The 20,214-nt window shown below is 39.6% G+C and overlaps 1 protein-coding gene across 6 annotated transcripts in view; it reads left to right on the top strand.

Moving 5' to 3' along the window:
* LOC118742259 (dynein regulatory complex subunit 6) overlaps positions 1 to 20,214 on the top strand; it is a 426,783-nt gene that overhangs the window by 84,756 nt on the left and 321,813 nt on the right. The gene's annotated exons all lie outside the window — the stretch shown is intronic.

The raw sequence follows: 20,214 nt of genomic DNA on the forward strand, positions 1-20,214 counted from the left end.
AGATTACGTACAAATATACTTATCTGCGCCAATAGGTCTTTCAGAGGATTTGATAGTCAGAATTAATGAAGACTTAGAATCAATTTCCCTATGGCCAAAGCGAAACAGGCTAAACTTAAATGCATCTAAAACGCAAGCTCTAGCCTTTTCCCATGTGCAATATAATCTTGAAGACGTCTCGCCCAATTATCTTGAATGGCTGCGCTATAAAATATGAGAGTGTTGTTAAAACCCTAGGTTTTAAACTTAATGGGGCTCTTACATGTAAAGACCATGTCAATACGTCAGTAAGCAAGTCATACTTTGTGTTGAGGCAGCTATGGAGAACTGCGGCTTATATTCCGCAAACTACTAAACTGAAGCTCGTAAAGGCCTTAATAGTGCCTATAATATCTTACCAAGAATTAGTCTATGGTCATTTAGACAAAGCTTCCCTGCATAAGTTACGATTAGTTCTTAATAACGCTGCTAGATATATTTACTTAAAACGGAAGTTTGACCACATTTCGGAGTTCTCAATAAATATTCTTGGTTGTAGCTTGTCAAAATTTTTCGACCGTCGTTCAGTGTTATTTATACATAGGCTAATCTACAGCCGATGCCCGAAATATCTTTTCTCTAAATTAACATTTGCACAGTCCAGTCGCACACGTAACCTCATTGTACCATAGTCCAAGTACTCAGTAACGTTAGAAATGTTTTTCGTTAGAGCCGTAAAATTATGGAACCTCTTACCAGTTGAATTAAAATTAGAATGCAATCCAAGGCGCTTCAAATTTGCCGTTCACACTCTCTTTCTATTCTAACCTTCTAGTCGGTTACTTTCAACCCTTCATGTAACTCTTTTTCCCTTCCCCTAAATGTATCTTGTTTTATATCTAATTTTATTTTAAGAATTTGTATCCATAGATTTAAGTTTTCAAACATGTATACTACATATCTGCACTGTAAAAGACTAGGTCTTATTTGTGTGTATCTGAATAAATGAAATGAAAATAGAGCGGTCCAAGAAAAAAAAAATTCAGTGCGCTAAGTGGAATGAATTTTCCCATTTAGCTTGTGAAAACATTTCACCATCAGATGCTGAGTTTTTGCATAGTTCAGGCAAACCCTATCTATGTAATGTGTGTGCATCTGCTCGGCGATATTCTCTTCGTACGCCTCCGCCCGCTGTCGTGTCCGATGAGGATGAGTCAATTATTATAGATAGCGAAACCTTGCTAAATGTCAACGAATTGGAGCTGCATAAAACTCTGGAGCCAAAAGAGACCAAATCTATTTTTGTGTCCCAACAAAGTAGAATGGAAAGTGTGCATAAAGAATCCGCTAATGATTTAAAGCAATAAACAATGCTGCAGTCTGCGCTCAACGAAATTGCTGCTCTTCGTACTGAAAGTGATCGTATTGTTTCTATCGTCAAAGCTTTGCATGAAGATAAAATGCATCTTATAAAAATATCAGAACTCCTACAAGCAAAAGTTTGAGAGTTAAAGCATAAGCTCCGATAAGACGAGATGGTCTCTGCAGTTTTAATACTTACTGCTGAAGTCAAGTGCCTACGTGAGAATGCGTGTCATCCACCAAATAGCTACAAAGCCACCAGTGCAAAATCTTAGCCTAAAGCTGATAAGCAGACAGAGCTAACTTCTCATCGCCCCGCTAAATCAGCTGTCTCGACTGGTAATATCACAACTAAGTCAACGTCGACTGCGCCGTCCAACTCTCTCCCTACGCCTAGTGTTTCTTTTGTGCTTTCAGATGCTATCTCCGATTCACCGACAATGTCCACTTAACGCACTACTTCTGCTTCTCTCACCTACGCTGCTATTGCTGCTGCTTCTGCTGGGTGTACTACTGGTATTGCCGCTGCTTGTGCTGACGCTGGTTCGCTTGTTTTCGATAACAACAATGCTAATATAACGTCTCGGCAAATGACTTGTGCCAGTGCTGCTAACGAAGTAAACAATGCTCCGCGTGCTTGTTAAAATTTGGAGTGGTCCACTGTCGCGGACAAGAAAACACAAAGAAAACATATTTGTGTGTTGGTTCAAAGGTAAACTCTGAACTCGATGTAATTGCCGGTGCTAAGTGGCTGCACATCTCGTTTTCGCCTGCTGATACATCTGATAGCATTATAGATTACGTGGCTAGACATTCGGGCATTGTGAAACAATTATTAACGTGCTACAGTATTGTGAAGAAATACTAAGTCTTTAAAGCGCATAAGTTTTAAATTAGGGGTTCCTGAGTCATGGTACTAAAAAATGCGTAGCGCTGAGCTTTGGCCAGCTAAGGCAACAGTCCGTCCTTTTCGGTTTATCCCAAAAGCGGATGTAAAAGAAACTTAGCGACAACTCTATGCGAAAATTAGCAAGCAAGCAAGCAAATTCGAATTTACTTTCACAGCATCTCTGGTATGAGAACAAAGTCAAACGATGTTTTTACAGTTATTTCGCTGGAAACCTATGATGTCTTTGTGTTAATCGAAACCTGGCATAATCATACCTTTTTCGACTCGGAGTATTTTGACTGCAAACTGTATGATGTTTTCCGAGAGACGCTGAAAAAACCTAACGTAACAGAGGTGGTGGAGTGCAATGGGGTATAGTCGTTGCGCTGGGTATGCAGTTACAGTTGCATGACTATACTCAATCCCGACTCTTGCGTTCTCGTTCGCGCACTCTGGGCAACGCGAGCAACCCATGTGCAAGATGCGGTACCCATCCGAGTGGAGCCTTGGGTCACGGCAGAAAGAGAGGGAGCTTCGGTGGGGCCACTCCGACTTATTCGGTTTAAGGGCTCGCTAAAGTCTGCAGCGTCTGTCCACCAGTAGGTGCGGCTGCAAGCGGGTGTCTGCTTGGAGCAAGCGGCTCGCTATATAAACGAGTATTTGGTTGCGAAACCACCCCTGTCCCAGCAATGGGTTGTGCGCTGGGTTTGGGACCCGCCACGTAAAAACCACTACCAGTGAAGAAGCAAGGCAGCCTCGGACGAGGCCCCCCCTTATGATGACGACCACAGCAAACGTTAAAAGGACTACGATTTGAGGGAATGCACCTGTAATGTCCGGACCATTAATGGGGAAGGTGCCTCTGCCCGGCTGGTTAATGTCCTCTTAAGGACAAAAGCTGGCATCACCGCCATCCAATAAATGCATTGGACGGGCCAAGGCAAGCAATGTCAGGGGCCTTGCGACGTCTACTACAGCTGCCATGTAAAGGAGCGCAAATTCGGAGTTGGATTTGTGGTGAGAGAGAGACTCCGTCGCCGAGTACCATCGTTCACCCCGGTGGACGAGCGTCTAGCCACAATCCGCATCTAAGCGAGCATCAAGTGGAGCGCACGTACGAGCGCTTCCCCCGTCATGATATCAAAATCGTGCTTGGCGACTTCAATGCCAGGGTGGGCAAGGAAGGGATCTTTGGAACCATCGTCGGAAAATTCAGCCTCCACGATGAAACGTCCGACAACGGATTGAGGCTGATCGACTTCGCCGGGGCATGGTAGTATGCAGTACTACGTTCAAGCTTAAAAAGATCCATAAAGCTACGTGGCTGTCTCCGGATCGAAAAACGAGAAACCAAATCGATCATGTTGTGATAGACGGAAGGCACGCGTCCAGTGTTTTAGACGTACGCACACTCCGAGGCCCAAACATCGACTCGGATCACTATCTTGTCGCAGCCAAGATACGCACCCGCCTCTATGCAGCAAAAAATGTGTGCTCAAATATGCAAGGAACGCTTAACGTCGAAAAGTTGCAATCACGACAGACAGCCAGTGCTTTCGCTACTCGACGCTCACACCTGCTCTCAGAGAGCACTCTTCAACAAACCGACATATGCGAGCAGTGGAACCACATTTCCCGCTTATTAGGTACCGCCGCCGAAGAAGTAGTCGGATTTCTGCGAGCCCGAAAGAGCAACTGGTACGATGAGGACTGTCAGGAAGCTGCAGAGAAAAAAGATGCCGCCTGCAGGGCCACGTTGCGATCGGGCTCAATGCGCGCTATGTGGGACCGCTATAGGGATCTGAAGAGGGAAGCGAGACGTATTTGCTGCAATAAGAGAGAGGCCGAAATACGTGAGTGCGAAGAGTTTGAAATGCTGGCCGACAGGAAGAATGCCCGAAAATTTTACCAAAGAGTTAGGCGACTTACGGAAGGTTTCAAGACCAGGGCATACTCCTGTAAGAACAACAATGGCGACCTAGTAACCGATGTTCAGAGCGTACTTAAATTATGGAGGGAACACTTCTCCGTCCTACTGAATGGTAGCAGCACGGAAAGTTGTGGAGAAGAAGAACCCGAGCCCGTAGTCGATGATGACGGAGTCGACGTTCCACCGCCTGATTATGACGAGGTACTAGTAGATATAACGCGGCTGAAAAACAACAAAGCTGTTGGAGCTGACAGCCTGCCATCTGAGCTATTCAAGTACGGCGGCGAGGAGTTGATAAGGTGCATGCATCAACTCTTGGTCAGAATATGGTCACACGAACGCATGCCCGACGACGGAAATTGAAGTGTGCTCTGCCCAACCCACAAGAAAGGTGACCCCGCCATTCGCGCCAACTACCGCGGGATCAACCTTCTAAGCATAGGTTATAACGTCGTATCGAGCGTATTGTGTGAACGACTAAAGCCCACCGTCAATGAACTGATTGGGCCTTATCAGTGTGGCTTTATACCTGGCAAATCCACCATAGACCACGTATTCACAATACGCCAAATCTTGGAAAAGACCCGCTAGAAAAGGGTGGACACTCACCACCTATTTGTCGACTTTAAAGCCGCTTTTGACAGCACTACAAGGAGGTGCCTATACGCCGCTATGTCTGAATTCGGAATCCCCTCAAAACTCATACGGCTGTGTAAACTGACGTTGAGCAATACCACCAGCTCCGTCAGAATTGGGAAAGACCTCTCTGAGCCGTTCGCCACTAAATGGGGTTTCAGACAGGGCGACTCCCTTTCATGTGACTTCTTTAATCTGATGTTGGAGAAGATAATAGGAGCAGCAGAACTGAACCGCTCAGGAACAATTTACTACAAGAGCGTGCAATTGCTGGCTTATGCCGATGACATCGATATCATCGGCATCAAAAACCGCGAAGTCTGTTCTGCCTTTTCCAAGTTGGATAAGGAAGCAAAGCGAATAGGTCTGGCGGTAAACGAGGACAAGACGGAGTATCTCCTGTCATCAAACAAACAGTCAGCACCTTCGCGCCTTGACACCCACGTCACTGTTGACAGTTACAATTTCGAGAAAGTAGAGAATTTCGTTTACTTGTGAACCAGGATTAACACCGATAATAATGTCAGCATGGAAATCCAACGCAGAATCACTCTTGCCAACAAGTGCTACTTTGGACTGAGTAGGCAATTCAGGAGTAAAGTACCCTCTCGATGTACGAAAACCACGCTCTATAAGTCACTCACCATGCCCGTGCTGGTATATGGCGCAGAAGCATGGAGAATGACAACATCCGATGAGGCGGCTCTTTGAGTATTCGAGAGAAAGATTTTGCGGAAGATTTACGGGCCTTTACGCGTTGGCGACGGCGAGTACCCAGACGATGGAACGATGAGCTGTATGAGCTTAACAACAACATGGACATAGTGCAGCGAATTAAAAGACACCGGCTCTGCTGGCTTGGCCATGTCGTTCGAATGGAAACCGACGCCCCAGTTCTGAAAGTATTGAAAGTATAAAGAAGAAGAACAGAGGTGGTGGTGTTCTGATTGCTACTGAGCGTAACTTGCGAGCCACAATACATCAGTTATCAGTTATCAGACCAATTATGCATACGACTATTTGGTTCGTCTGGGGAACTTTATATTTGTGCCTTCTACCTTCCACCCAATAGCCATGAATCGTTATACAATTTACATGTTGACAACGTCGCAGCGTTACATTCAGTGATCGCGGATAAACAGTTATGCGTGCTGGGTGATTTTAATTTAAGCGGTATTTCTTGGTCATATTTAGAGGATTCAGGCTTTCTAATGTTAACCATGCTTTTGAGTTATACCTAGTTGGTAGTTTCTTAAGCTTTGACTTGCGTCAAGCTAACAGTTATCTTAATAAGTATGCTCGGGTCTTAGATTTAATTTTGTCATCGAGTAATTTAAATTTTACGCTCTTGGAATGTTGCCCGCCTATTTCTCCCGCTAACTCTCATCATCTTCCGTTAGTATTAGATTTAGAGTTCTATGAATTTTTAAATGCCTCTTCCGGAAGTGATAATGTAAAATTTAATTTTAATCTTTGTGACTTTGAGATCCTTAACAACCAGCTGATTGAGCTTGATTGGGATTGTCTTTTCGCTAACGTTGATGTAGTCCATAGTTTCGAACTTTTTAAAGTCCATGACTACTGTGTGAATCATGTTCCAATTTTTTCTGACAGGAGATATAAGTTACCTTGGTACACCAAGCAACTGAAGCATTTAAAAAATCTTTGTAACAGGCTTTACGAAAAATTCAAAGTGTCCCAAAATGATTCGCACTATGAAAGATACAAATGCTGTTTGTATGAGTTTAAAAAACTTGATAAGTCGCTTCGTAAGAAATAGATCAGGAACTTCGAAAGCAATATAAAGACCGGGCCTAAGGCCTTTTAGTCGTTTATTAAATCAAAGAAAAATAAATCCAACATTCCTACCTCGATGTTTTATATAAATAAACATGCTAATTCGGCCCAAGACCTATTTGCGGACTTTTTTAGTGCAAATTTCGTTTATGATGATGATACGGATCCTATTAATCCTACAGTTTCTGACTCATATGTATCTTTTAGCTTACTGTTGCTAACTGAGGATGATGTGCTGAAGGGTATTTCGAGTTCAAAATCATCCACTCAGACTGATGTAGATGGCCTATCTCCTATTCTCTTCAAGAACTGCTCTGCTCTCATTAAGCCTCTACTTTTGATTTTTAATTTATCGCTCTCTACGGGCACGTTTTTAGAAGATTGGAAAAGTGCTTATATTACGCTTTTTTTCAAAAATGGAAATAAAAGTGATGTTTCGAATTACAGACCGATTGCTAAATTGACAACGGTTGCTAAATTGTTCGAAAGCATTATCAAGGATAAAATTTCTTTTGCAATTCAAAACATAATTTGTCCGAATCAGCACGGTTTCGTTAAGGGGAGATCCACGATATCTAATCTTGCTATTTTTACGGATGACTGCATTAGAAGCTTCGAGGCTGGGTATCAAATTGATACAGTATATATTGATTTGCCAAGGCATTCGATAGGGTGTCCCATAAAATTCTAATTAGTAAATTGGCGTACATGGGTTTTCACTCCGTCTCCCTCGAATGGATCAGATCTTGTACTGTACTGGACCTCTTTTATTTATAATCTTTATCAATGACATAAGCTCGTGTTTCTTATTCTCCAAATTTCTTCTATATTCTGACGATCTCAAAGTTTATTCGGTTGTAACGAGACCCGGGGATTCTGATTCTCTTCAATCTGATCTGGATAGAGTTAAATCTTGGTGTGAAAGAAATCAACTCTTCTTAAATATTGAAAAATGTTCTCATATGGTTTATTCTAGAAAGTCAAATACAGTAAGCACATCTTATACGATAGCAGGTACTAAACTGAAATTTGTACATCAAGTCAAAGACCTAGGGGTTTATTTTGACTCGAAACTCACATATAATACTCATATTAACTTCATTGTTGCAAATTCCTATTCCACGTGGGGTTTTGAGCGTCGTAACAGTTGTGATTTTTTTGACCCGTACGCTCTTAAAAAACTTCATATTGCTTTTGTCAAGTCCCGTCTAGAATATGCCGCAATTATTTGGCGACCTTTTCATACGACGTATATAAACAGGATTGAACGTTTACAAAAGATTTTTATCAAGTCTGCGCTAAGGTTTCTCAACTTTATGGAGCCAATGCCTTCCTATAAGTCACGTTGCTTACTTTTAAATCTTGATTTGCGTGAAGATAGGAGAAAGCGCCTATCCTGCTCGTTTATCTTGAATGTTATAACTAATATTGGCAATTGCTCTAATATTCTTTGAAGAATACCGCTCAATATTTCCGTAAGAAATTTGCGGCGTTCTGACCACGGTTGTCATTTCCAATTTATTTTTCGGACCAAAAAATGGACCAAGTGGTAAAAAATGGACCAATTCTTATTACATCGGGAAATTGAGTGGAATTTACTCCTCTTTATCAAGAAAATGTGCCAATTCAGTTTTTATAACGATTTTGTTTTTTTATATTGCATGCAAAATGCATTACAATTGTATATTATTAACATTACATTATTTAAAGTTTTAAATTATAATTTGTTTCTTAATTTCGTTTTTATTAATGCTAAATCAAAAAATTTGCGCTCAGCTGCTGCGGAACTGTGAGGCAGACTAAAAATGTTATGAACTAAATCACACAATTCTCTAAAGGCCGCTTCACCCAATCCATTTTTAACCAAACTTACTTGATCCCAAAAACGTTCTATATTGGTATATTTTTTGAAGTTACACTGAAAAAAATTGTGCGACTAATCTCTAAAGAGAGTATTCCGAGATTACTCTCTATCGGATACAATTGGGCATTAATTAGTCCCAACTAGCCTCATACGGGTACTAATGGAGGTCTATTAGTCTCGACTCATCACTTATGGGTATAATTGGAGATCAATTAGTCCCCAACTCATCTCTAACGGGTACTATTGACGATTTAATGATATGTACGCACTTAGTCAATGAAATTTCATGTGCGGCGTTGGCATACAGAGAGAGTATTCGCCTAACAAAACTGAGCACCCCGGTTCGAATCTCAGCTGACGCAAATTTCTATTTTTATTTTTTAAAAGTGACTAGTCGCTTTTTATACCCGTTCGGGTATAAAGGTGAACAATTAGTCTGTTCATAGGACATGCTCGAACAAAAGCGATCAGTTCATTCCATATAAAGAGATCAAAAGTGGTTCTAGTCGCAAGCTCCTTTGCGATTGCTCCCGGAGTCATCCCGGATTAGTCCCATTTTTTCAGGGTACCTTCACTCAGCCTCAATTTACGAAATTTTAATTCGATTATGTCTGCATCATTTACCAATGCAGGAAATTGGTAGAGTAGCGGGAAAATTGATACATCAGTATCAGAAAGAACTTTCTGTGGTGTAATAATTTCAAGATGTTTAATAGTTAAAGTTGCTTTGACAGATGATTAGCCACGCCATATTTGAAGATCAGTGGCAAAGCGAGTTCACACTTTTAGCAGGTGTTGCCAATCGGCCCTATGCTGAGTATCGTCATCGTCATCGTCGACGATCGTGAGCGCACCAGTAACCTGGCTGACGATGGCCGTATCGTCACTTTTACTGACGTGACTTTTACTGGAATATTCATCAATTAAATAGAAAAAATTGAAGACGCGAAACTATTGCATTAAGTGAAAGGGTGATAATAACCTAACCAAAGGCTTGTGAAATGGACGATTTTAAAAAGAATTGGACCAATGGACCAAACGAAAAGAAATGGACCAAGGGCAACCGTGGTTCTGACTTATTTTACGTGCAATCCGCAAAGTCAAATTATGTTTTGAATGCACCTATTAGGCGAGCCCTCAGGGAAATCAATCAAATAAACCAAACGGTGGAAATAGATCTGTCACTTCCTGGAGTCGTTTTAAAAAAAACATAGTCTCGAATTACTTTAATTTATTAATTAGTTGATCACCAACTTAAATTGAAGTTGTATTTTTAAGCTTAGTCAGTAAGAAACAATGTATTCATTGACTGAAACAGAAATAAATAAATAAATAAATAAATATTACATGTTACAGGGTCTCTTTTCGCGTATACGTAAACTTAAATTTTGATCAGCAACGGAGCCATGCAAGTAAATAGAAAGGTTTTTCTTTCTTGAGAACACAATTTTGCGATAATTACAACTGACTACTAAAGACGACAGTTTTTGAAGTATCGATTGAAACGATATATCCGGACTACTTGTTTCTGTTATGTAATTAGGAAACGCAATCAACCTTATCATGAGTTTTATTTTCGCCCGAAATTTTTCACTTTCGAATCCGCGTATTCCTTAAGAGCGGATGAAAAATATTCGGGCGAAACTAACGATAAGACTAAATAATTTTCCGACAACGATTTAAAATTTACAAAAGCAAATTAAATTTTGATGTCCCAAGCATTAAACGGAGACATTTTCGTTGTACACGGGGACACGGGGCAAAGGGTCCGAAACGAGGATATGTCCGTGAAAACTGGGACATATGGCAGTCCTACATTCGTCCCGATTTTGAGAAAATTGTTCCGCTGAATATTTTTTAAAAGTCGGGACATGTAAGTGTCCCACTTTTTCATATTTTTGCCGATTAAATCCCGATTTTCAGTGTTTTCCTTATTAATTTAACAAGAGTCTTCCTGTACTCTCGCCTAAAATTATTACAAAGACCCTGGGACTTGGCAGTTATAAGAGAAATGATGCAATGGTCTTATTTAACCCTTAACCTTGATGAATTCAATTAATGGTTATAATCAACCATTATCTTAAGGTATATTAAATTTTGGTCATCGTAACCAATATAAATGAGAACATTTTTTTTTTGGTCATGAATAACCATTATATCAACCAAACAATTTTTTTTTGTTACCAATTGCCATTATCGAAAGTATTTTTTTTTTCGGTGACCAGCACAAATTTTTTTTGGCTAGTGGTAAACATTTCCAATATTACATGAAGCATTGCAATTTACACTGGGGGGGGGGGAAATATGTTCCCATGTCTCAAACAAACGGCAGGTATTGTTCATGACGCTCCCGCAACTCAAGTTAGCCTCGAGCGAGCGTTCTCTGCATTGAGACTGTTAGTAAGCGATCTTAGATGTAACCTCTCAGATGATTCATTGCGATCGCTTATGTTCGTAAAACTAAACAATCAACCATATACGTAACATAAACATTTTTTATAGTCCCAATATTTACAATGAAATGAATTGCAGAATTTATTCAAAGTTCATAGACTTAATACACAAGTTCAAATAGCCTTTTGTCCAATTAAATGTGAGTAGAATCGAAAAGTTTAATTTAAATTATACTTTATTTATAAAATCAATAAAGTATCCGAAAAGGCTTTCGAAGTTAGCTATTTACTGTAAAATTTGTCACCGATAACCAAAAATAAAATTTTTTTAGATAATGATTATTGGTAACCAAAAAATGTTTTTGGTTGCTATAATGGTTATTCATAACAAAAAATTTATATTGGTTATAGTGACCGAAATAAAATATATCTTACGATAATGGTTAAAAATTCCCTAAAACAGACGAAGGGAATTTTTGCGTCACCTTTTTATTTTCGATCCCTGCAAAGAACATAGAATATAGGGGAACCTCAAACATAGCCAGCATCCTTTATGATATAAGGTTATGCTTTTTTTTGTCAAACTGGTACTCTCGTTAAATTGGATTCATCATTCTTTTATTTTATTTTTATTTAAGTTTTTAATGAAACGATTTTAACTTGAATTTTGTGAGATTATAAAAAATAATACCAATTCCCTTAAAAAATTCATGAATATGAAAAACATAAGCTGTAGATACAGTGGCGGAAATATGTACATATACGTAAATAGGGAAAAGGAATTTTAGCATTCTTTGACTATTCGCCTTTGGAATATTTAATGTTTATTATTTTTTTATGAAAGTGTAACTCATTATATAACAGAAAACCATGTAAATCATACTTTGTATAAAATTTTCCAAAATTCGACAAAGTTTCATGAAAATGTTGAGATTTTTAATCAGATTTCTTAGAAACATTTTGAGTATGCAGTTTTGTAGCCCATTTTGATTATTGGTCAATTTTTTTGTGGAGGGTGTTGCTAATTTTCTCCATACAAAAAAAATTTTGGAACATGCTTTGAATAGAAGAAAATGCTAAAAATTTCGATCAACAATTTTTTAAATTCGTCGAATTTTTGTAAATGTTCTACAAAGTATCAAATTTTGATTTACATGCTTTTTTAGGTAGTAAGCTATATTTTCATAAAAAATAATACAAGTTTTTTAGACAAAGAACAGTATCCAAAACTTGCTGAAATGTATTCCTTATAACATTCTTGCCACCGTATATATTGTGTGTATAAATTTTTGGGATCATTTTTCAAGTTTTTTTTGTGTTTGTTTTGCTTTAAATAAAACTGTATTAAAAGATGTTATGTATTTTTATTCTAGAAACAAAATTGTATGTTCGGATTGGATGCTTTAGAAATGTACCGATTTTTGTCCACAGAAATTTGGTCACCGTAGGTATCGCCCACATTTAACACATATCTTTATCTAATTAAGTTTAACTGAACGTACTATCGAAGATGTTTGAAATAAGGGTAAAACCACCCCTGATTACCATGTAGCGGTAGTTTTCAAAAACGTGCGCCGGGTATTTAATGTTCGGTTTCGTCTAAACTTACGAATTGTTTACTTGTTCTTATTCACTTAAATTGATAGACATAAGATTTCGCTGCTTGAAGAAATGTTCCCCATCTGGTTATACTAGAGGTGGCAGATATTTACGTACCTGTAACTTTGTCACGGTTACTCAAAAGTCACGGGTAACTGCTGTGACAACTTCCAAAAAGTCACCGTGACAGACTGTGACAAGGGAACAGTCGCAATGATGTTTTTGTAGTAGGATTGCGCCATTTAACAATAGCAGTAACAGTCACGGTGACTGTGATAAAGTAGCAGTCGCAATTACATATCGAGAAACTGCAACCAGTTATTTAAGACTAAAATCTGATTTATGTTGTTTGGTATTAGAATTTCACACCATTAAAAACGAGTGGGAATGACCAAAATAAACGACGAAAATAGTCAGTAATGCCAAATAAATTAATAATGCCCTTATTTTACTCGGTAAAAGATTACCGTTTGCAACTTTTTTGTCACAGTCACGGATGAAATCACTGCGACGGCAAAGTCACAGTCACAATGACATTGCTCCTCAAAAGTCACGAGATCGCCAATCTCTAGGTTATACTGGATCGTGATGGTAGTGGAACATATGGGAAAACATTTTTAAATTTTCGGTAGCGAGACGGTGCCCAGAAAAATAAAATCTTTTTAAGAGATGTTTCTTTCTTGAATTGAAATATTTACCTTTGCAAAAACCATTAGCACCTTTGAAATTAGTACATTAGCTTTTGAGAATTGGCAGAGGCAAAGCGATGAAGCGTTTCCGAACCATTTTCGGTACTTTTTGTACATACGTTTCTGCCGCTCAATTTAGTATTAAAACGTATCGTCAAAGTATCCGAAAATAGAATCGGTAAACGGACAAAAATCCGGATTTCATCCACTTTTCTTTCCTTTTTCGGGTCCACGCTTTCAACGCACGCACTCTCACTCATTGAATCGTTTGAATGTGTTAGTATGCCGACTACTGCTTTAAGGAACTGAGCAACCATTCGCCGTACAATTACGCTAAGAGTTTTTTATTAATTATAGTTCAATAAAAAGTTGTACTCACGAAGGATTTCACAAAATTGTATCAATCAATCCTTCAGTCCATGGCAAAGGAATTGATTACTTTTTCAATTCCTTAGAATGAATTTCAAATGAATCTTTTTTTAATTCCATTACAAGGAATTTAATATTGTAATTGGAATTAATTACGTGCTAGTAATGTAATTTTTTTAATTTAATTATTTAATTACGTGCTAGTAATGTAATTTTTTCCAATTCCTTTGAAAGGAATTGAACATGTAATCTATTTTCTGCCACTTCCATTACTTGGAAGTGCACGAGTACTTTGGTTTTTATTCAATTCCTCAAAGGAATTGTAAAAGTAATTGAGAAACTGAAAGTTCACTCACGAATGTGAAGTGCGGAGTTTTTGTTGTGGTCAAGTGTATGCTTAAGGCACGGTGCACATTAACGCGATACGATATGCGATACGATACGCGATGCGATATGAAATGCGCGCAGTGCACATTAGAGCGATGCAACATGCGATGCGACACGCGATACCATTTTGTGATAGCTACACGAACTTTTGTGCCCTTATAAGCTTATTAATGAGTTAAATAAGTTGCTTCTCAACCGAGTTTAGACCTTACGAATGATGGGTCTTTGTTTATATCTATAAACTTTTAAAAAATTTAAGAGAAGAGTATGTTTAATATCGAGTAAAACTGATGTTTATTTTTACAAAGTCGGCTAAAAATTAAATGAGAGATTCAAATTTTCTTGACAAATTATTTCAGAATATTGCTTTCACTACAAGGAGAAATCGGTGAAAGCTGAATTAAAAAAAAGGTTAAGCAAAAATTTTTGAGTTGTATAGCCAAAAATATTCTTTTTCTTATGAAAGGTTGAACAACTTCCCCCCCATTTTTTAAAGTAAAAATAACTATATATTAAATGTTAATTTTTCATCAATTCAGGAGTAGTAAGTTGCTTTATAAAATAGTACGTGAAAATTTTGCGAAATTTGAAAAAAAGACGAAAAAATGAACAAAGAAAATACACACAGATCTCTTGTTTTCTAAAAGTTTATATACATATATCATTCTAAAAGTCTAAACTCGGTATATAGTCAACCGAGTTACAAGCTTATAAGTGCGGAAAACCGGTTTTTTAACAGTAAATCAAGATTGTGCTGGTGTGTGACAAAAATTTCGTATCTCGATTCTTACTTCGCCGGCAAAACCTACCTGAAAAATAACATCACTTACCAGGTATTTTTACTTCATTATTTTTTGTAGAATTGGGTTATAGAGAACACAAATTTGTACTTTCTCTATTTAATTTAAAAACTTATTAAATATAATAAAATAATAATCAAAAGAAAAAACATAAAATATAACGAATAATAAAAAATAATTACCTACATAAACACTTCATTATTAATTATTTCTTAATTCTTTCTAAGTAGTGATTACTATTTATTTGAATATTTGAAGCAAAATAGTTAATCATTAACATTTAAACAAACACCAAATCTTTTTTGCTATTCAAAATCAAAAATAAATAGGTTTAAAATTATTGGATTTTAAAAATTTCGTTTTAAAGATATGAAAACAAAGGCAAATAAACTATCACGAAAAATATTCTTTTGTGCATTTACCTGAGTCCTTGACCTCAGACGCTATATTTCTCAATGCCAAAGTAATCATGTCTGTTCTACAGTAGTTTTCGGTATAGTTCCATAAACATGTTTTTTTTTTTTATTAATTCGACTAAGAAAAATTGAGGGTTGTGTGCAGCGTTTTCGTTTTGCGCGCACGGCAACACTTACTGTGGGGAACTTCTCCTCATGATTAGAAGAGTTCATTTCGGGGATAAAATATACATAATTATGTGTTAATTCATGCTTAATGAAAAGTAATATCAATAGATAAGTTCATAATTAACGCTTGTGTTTTATAAACTGGCAAGCTCAAATCGTAATTATAGCACTGAATGGAGTTTTCTTAAATGTAAGTTTAAAATTAAAAAAAAAGTCCATTATGAGATTATATTTTTATGAAAAACGTAAATTTTGTGAATTTATCAAGCAAAATTCTAAATTTCCGAATATATTTAAGTCTTTATTAAAAAAAAACGAGGTTTGTATAGTTATACAGACCCCAATGCCTGCCAGCGCATCCGCCCAGACAGTTCATTGAGCATACCCAAGTTTGAGTGATCTACAAGTTATAAGCGTATTCAGCATTTAACAGTTCATTATCATGTACAGTGTAATATAACAAGTTATACACTGAACTATGATAATCTGTACTTCTTCTTCTTCTTCTTCTTTTTTGGCGCTGTAACCGCCTAAGCGATTTTGGCCGAGTTCAGCAAAGCACTCCAGTCGTTTCTCCTCTGTGCCAACTGACGCCAATTGGAAACGCCAAGTGAAGCCAAGTCCTTCTCCACCTGATCTTTCCATCGCAGTTGGGGCCTCCCTCTTCCTCTGCTACCACCAGCGGGTTCCGAGTTGAATACTTTCAGAGCTGGAGCGTCGGTGTCCATTCGAACGACATGACCAAGCCAGCGGAGCCGCTGTATTTTAATTCGCTGCACTATGTCCATATCGTTGTAAAGCTCATACAGCTCATCGTTCCATCGTCTGCGGTACTCGCCGTCGCCAACGCGTAAAGGACAGTAAATCTTCCGCAAAATCTTTCTCTCAAACACCCCAAGAGCCGCCTCATCGGATGTTGTCATTGTCCATGCTTCTGCGCCATATACCAGCACGGGCATGATGAGTGACCTATAGAGCGTGGTTTTCGTACGTCGAGAGAGGACTTTACTCCTGAATTGCCTACTCAGTCCAAAGTAGAACTTGTTGGCCAGAGTGATTCTACGTTGGATTTCAATGCTGACATTATTATCGGTGTTAATGCTGGTTCCCAAGTAAACGAAATTCTCTACTTTCTCGAAATTGTAACTGTCAACAGTGACGTGGGTGCCAAGGCGCGAATGTGCTGACTGTTCGTTTGATGACAGGAGATACTTCGTCTTGTCCTCGTTTACCACCAGACCCATGCGCTTTGCTTCCCTATCCAACTTGGAAAAGGCAGAACAGACTTCGCGGTTTTTGTTAGCGATGATGTCGATGTCATCGGCATAAGCCAGCAATTGCACGCTCTTATAGGAAATTCTTCCTGAGCGGTTCAGTTCTGCAGCTCTTATTATCTTCTCCAACATCAGATTAAAGAAGTCACATGAAAGGGAGTCGCCCTGTCTGAAACCCCGTTTTGAGGCGAACGGCTCGGAGAGGTCTTTTCCAGTTCTGACGGAGCTGGTGGTATTGCTCAACGTCATTTTACACAGCCGTATGAGTTTTGAGGGGACGCCACATTCAGACATAGCGGCGTATAGGCAACTCCTTTTAGTGCTGTCAAAAGCGGCTTTAAAGTCGACAAATAGGTGGTGAGTGTCGATCCTTTTCTCGCGGGTCTTTTCCAAGATTTGGCGTATTGTGAATACCTGGTCTATGGTGGATTTGCCAGGTCTAAAGCCACACTGATAAGGCCCAATCAGCTCATTGACGGTGGGCTTCAGTCTTTCACACAATACGCTCGATAAAACCTTGTAGCCTATGCTTAGAAGGCTGATCCCGCGGTAGTTGGTGCGAATGGCGGGGTCACCTTTCTTGTGGATTGGGCAGAGCACACTTAAATTCCAATCGTCGGGCATGCGTTCATCTGACCATATTCTGCACAAGAGTTGATGCATGCACCTTATCAACTCCTCGCCGCCGTACTTGAATAGCTCAGCTGGCAGGCTGTCAGCTCCAGCGGCTTTGTTGTTTTTCAGCCGCGTTATTGCTATACGTACCTCGTCATAGTTAGGCGGTGGAACGTCGACTCCGTCATCATCGACTACGGGCTCGGGTTTTTCTTCTCCACAACCTTCCGTGCTGCTACCATTTAGTAGGGCGGAAAAGTGTTCCCTCCATAATTTAAGTACGCTCTGGACATCAGTTACTAGGTCGCCATTATTGTTCTTACAGGAGTGCGCCCCGGTCTTTAAGCCTTCCGTATGTCGCCTAACTCTCTGGTAAAATTTTCGGGCATTCCTCCTGTCGGCCAACATTTCAAGCTCTTCGCACTCACGTATTTCGGCCTCTCTCTTCTTGTTGCGGCAAATACGTCTCGCTTCCCTCTTCAGATCCCTATAGCGGTGCCACATAGCGCGCGTTGCGCCCGATCGCAGCGTGGCCCTGTAGGCAGCATCTTTTTTCTCAGCAGCTTCCTGACACTCCTCATCGTACCAGTTGTTCTTTCTGGCTCGCTGAAATCCGACTACTTCTTCGGCGGCGGTACTTAATGAGCGGGAAATGTGGTTCCACTGCTCGCATATGTCGGTTTGTTGAAGAGTGCTCTCTGAGAGCAGGTGTGAGAGTCGAGTAGCGAAAGCGCTGGCTGTCTGTTGTGATTGCAGCTTTTCGACGTTAAGCTTTCCTTGCATATTTGGGCGCACATTTTTTGCTGCACAGAGGCGGGTGCGTATATTGGCTGCAACAAGATAGTGGTCCGAGTCGATGTTTGGGCCTCGGAGTGTGCGTACGTCTAAAACACTGGAAGCGTGCCTTCCGTCTATCACCACATGATCGATTTGGTTTCTCGTTTTTCGATCCGGAGACAGCCACGTAGCTTGATGGATCTTTTTATGCTTGAACCTAGTACTGCATACTACCATGTTTCGGGCCCCGGCGAAGTCGATCAGCCTCAATCCGTTGTCAGACGTTTCGTCGTGGAGGCTGAATTTTCCGACGGTGGTTCCAAAGATCCCTTCCTTGCCCACCCTGGCATTGAAGTCGCCAAGCACGACTTTGATATCATGACGGGGGCAGCGCTCGTACGTGCGCTCCAAGCGCTCATAGAAGAGATCCTTGGATGCCTCATCCATCTCTTCCGTCGGGGCATGGTTCGCAGATGAGCGAGATGTTGAAGAATCTCGCTTTGATGCGGATTGTGGCTAGACGCTCGTCCACCGGGGTGAACGACAGTACTCGGCGACGGAGTCTCTCTCCCACCACAAATCCAATACCGAATTTGCGCTCCTTTACATGGCAGCTATAGTAGACGTCGCAAGGCCCCAGACATTGTTTGCCTTGCCCCGTCCAACGCATTTCTTGGATGGCGGTGATGTCAGCTTTTGTCCTTACGAGGACATCAACCAGCTGGCAGAGGCACCTTCCCCATTAAGGGTCCGGACATTCCAGGTGCATGCCCTCAAATCGTATTTTTACGTGGCGGGTCCCAAGCCCAGCGCACAACCCATTGCTGGGACGGGGGTGGTTTCGCAACCAAATACACGTTTATATAGCGAGCCGCTTGCTCCAAGCAGACACCCGCTTGCAGCCGCACCTACTGGTGAACAGACGCTGCAGACTTCAGTGAGCCCTTAAACCGAATAAGTCAGAGTGGCCCCACCGAAGCTCCCTCTCTTTCTGCCGTGACCCAAGGCTCCACTCGGATTGGTTACCGCATCTCGCACATGGGTTGCTCACGTTGCCCAGAGTGCGCGAACGAGGACGCAAGAGTCGGGATTGAGTATAGCCATGCAACTGTAACTGCATACCCAGCGTAACGACTATACCCCGTTGCACTCTGATAATCTGTACTAGTATCTATAATAATAGACAATAATTTGCAATATTTTTACACTTTTGCAATTAATTTCGGTTATTATTACACAGTCATGACTTGTGCCACTCTGCCATTGTACGGTTGTTGCACCCTTTAATACCACAGTAATTTTGTATACAACTCTGAATGAACAAAGTGCATGCTCCTTCTCATTATCAACCCTGATCAGATTACTGTATATACTGTGGTTTTCATCGCTTCCTACCAATTACCACGTACTCAGCATGTCGATGTCGCATCCATATCGTATCGCATATCGTATCGCACTAATGTGCACCGTGCCTAAGTCTACATCAATTATCATAACATTTCAATGGCGTTCATGGAAATGCAATTGGTTTATGAAACTCATAGGAAGTAGGATCTTCAGTATGTAATTCAAGAGGACTCCATCCTCATTTGTAACGCAGGATATCAGTGAGGGTACTAAAAAGGCTTCAGCAGGGACGCCATTTTGTGTACCATTATGGGTACCATAATATATACCATTAAGTCAGTGAATTTTTATAGATACTAGCATGATACAAAAAAGAAGGTAGTTTCAATAGACAAATTTTTGATTAAAAAGGAGATTTTTGACAATTGCTCAATTGTAAAAAATTCGAAGCGGCGTTACCCAATTTAAGTTTTTTGGTGGAGGGTATTTTGTATCCTAAATTTGGGAGTATAAATAAAATAGTTGTATTAACATTTACCTTTTAAAAATAGTTAATGTCTTATCTTAAAAACGTTTAAATTTTACATTAAATTCGATAACTACTTGTCAAAATCTTTATTATTACATTAATACAATTTTAGTGAATATATTTTAAAATTGTTTTTGCTAGTCAGGACTATTACAGTTTTCTATATCGGATACGATTGTTTCTGTTATAATTGAGACACTGAAATTACACATTTCGATATTGTCTTTGTCCATGTCTTTCAAGTAACTTGAAAACAGAAATTTTTTTGGGACTTATAGGCCTCATGACTCAGAGACGTGAGTATTATCCAATTCTAAAACTAAATATATTTTACTGTTCAATATTGGAGGGGATGTGAAACAAAATTGATGATTGTTAATATGACAACTAGAAA

Source organism: Rhagoletis pomonella, unplaced genomic scaffold, assembly GCF_013731165.1.
Source record: "Rhagoletis pomonella isolate Grant_MI unplaced genomic scaffold, Rhpom_1.0 Rhpom_scaffold_00007, whole genome shotgun sequence".
Taxonomy (NCBI): Eukaryota; Metazoa; Arthropoda; class Insecta; order Diptera; family Tephritidae; genus Rhagoletis; species Rhagoletis pomonella.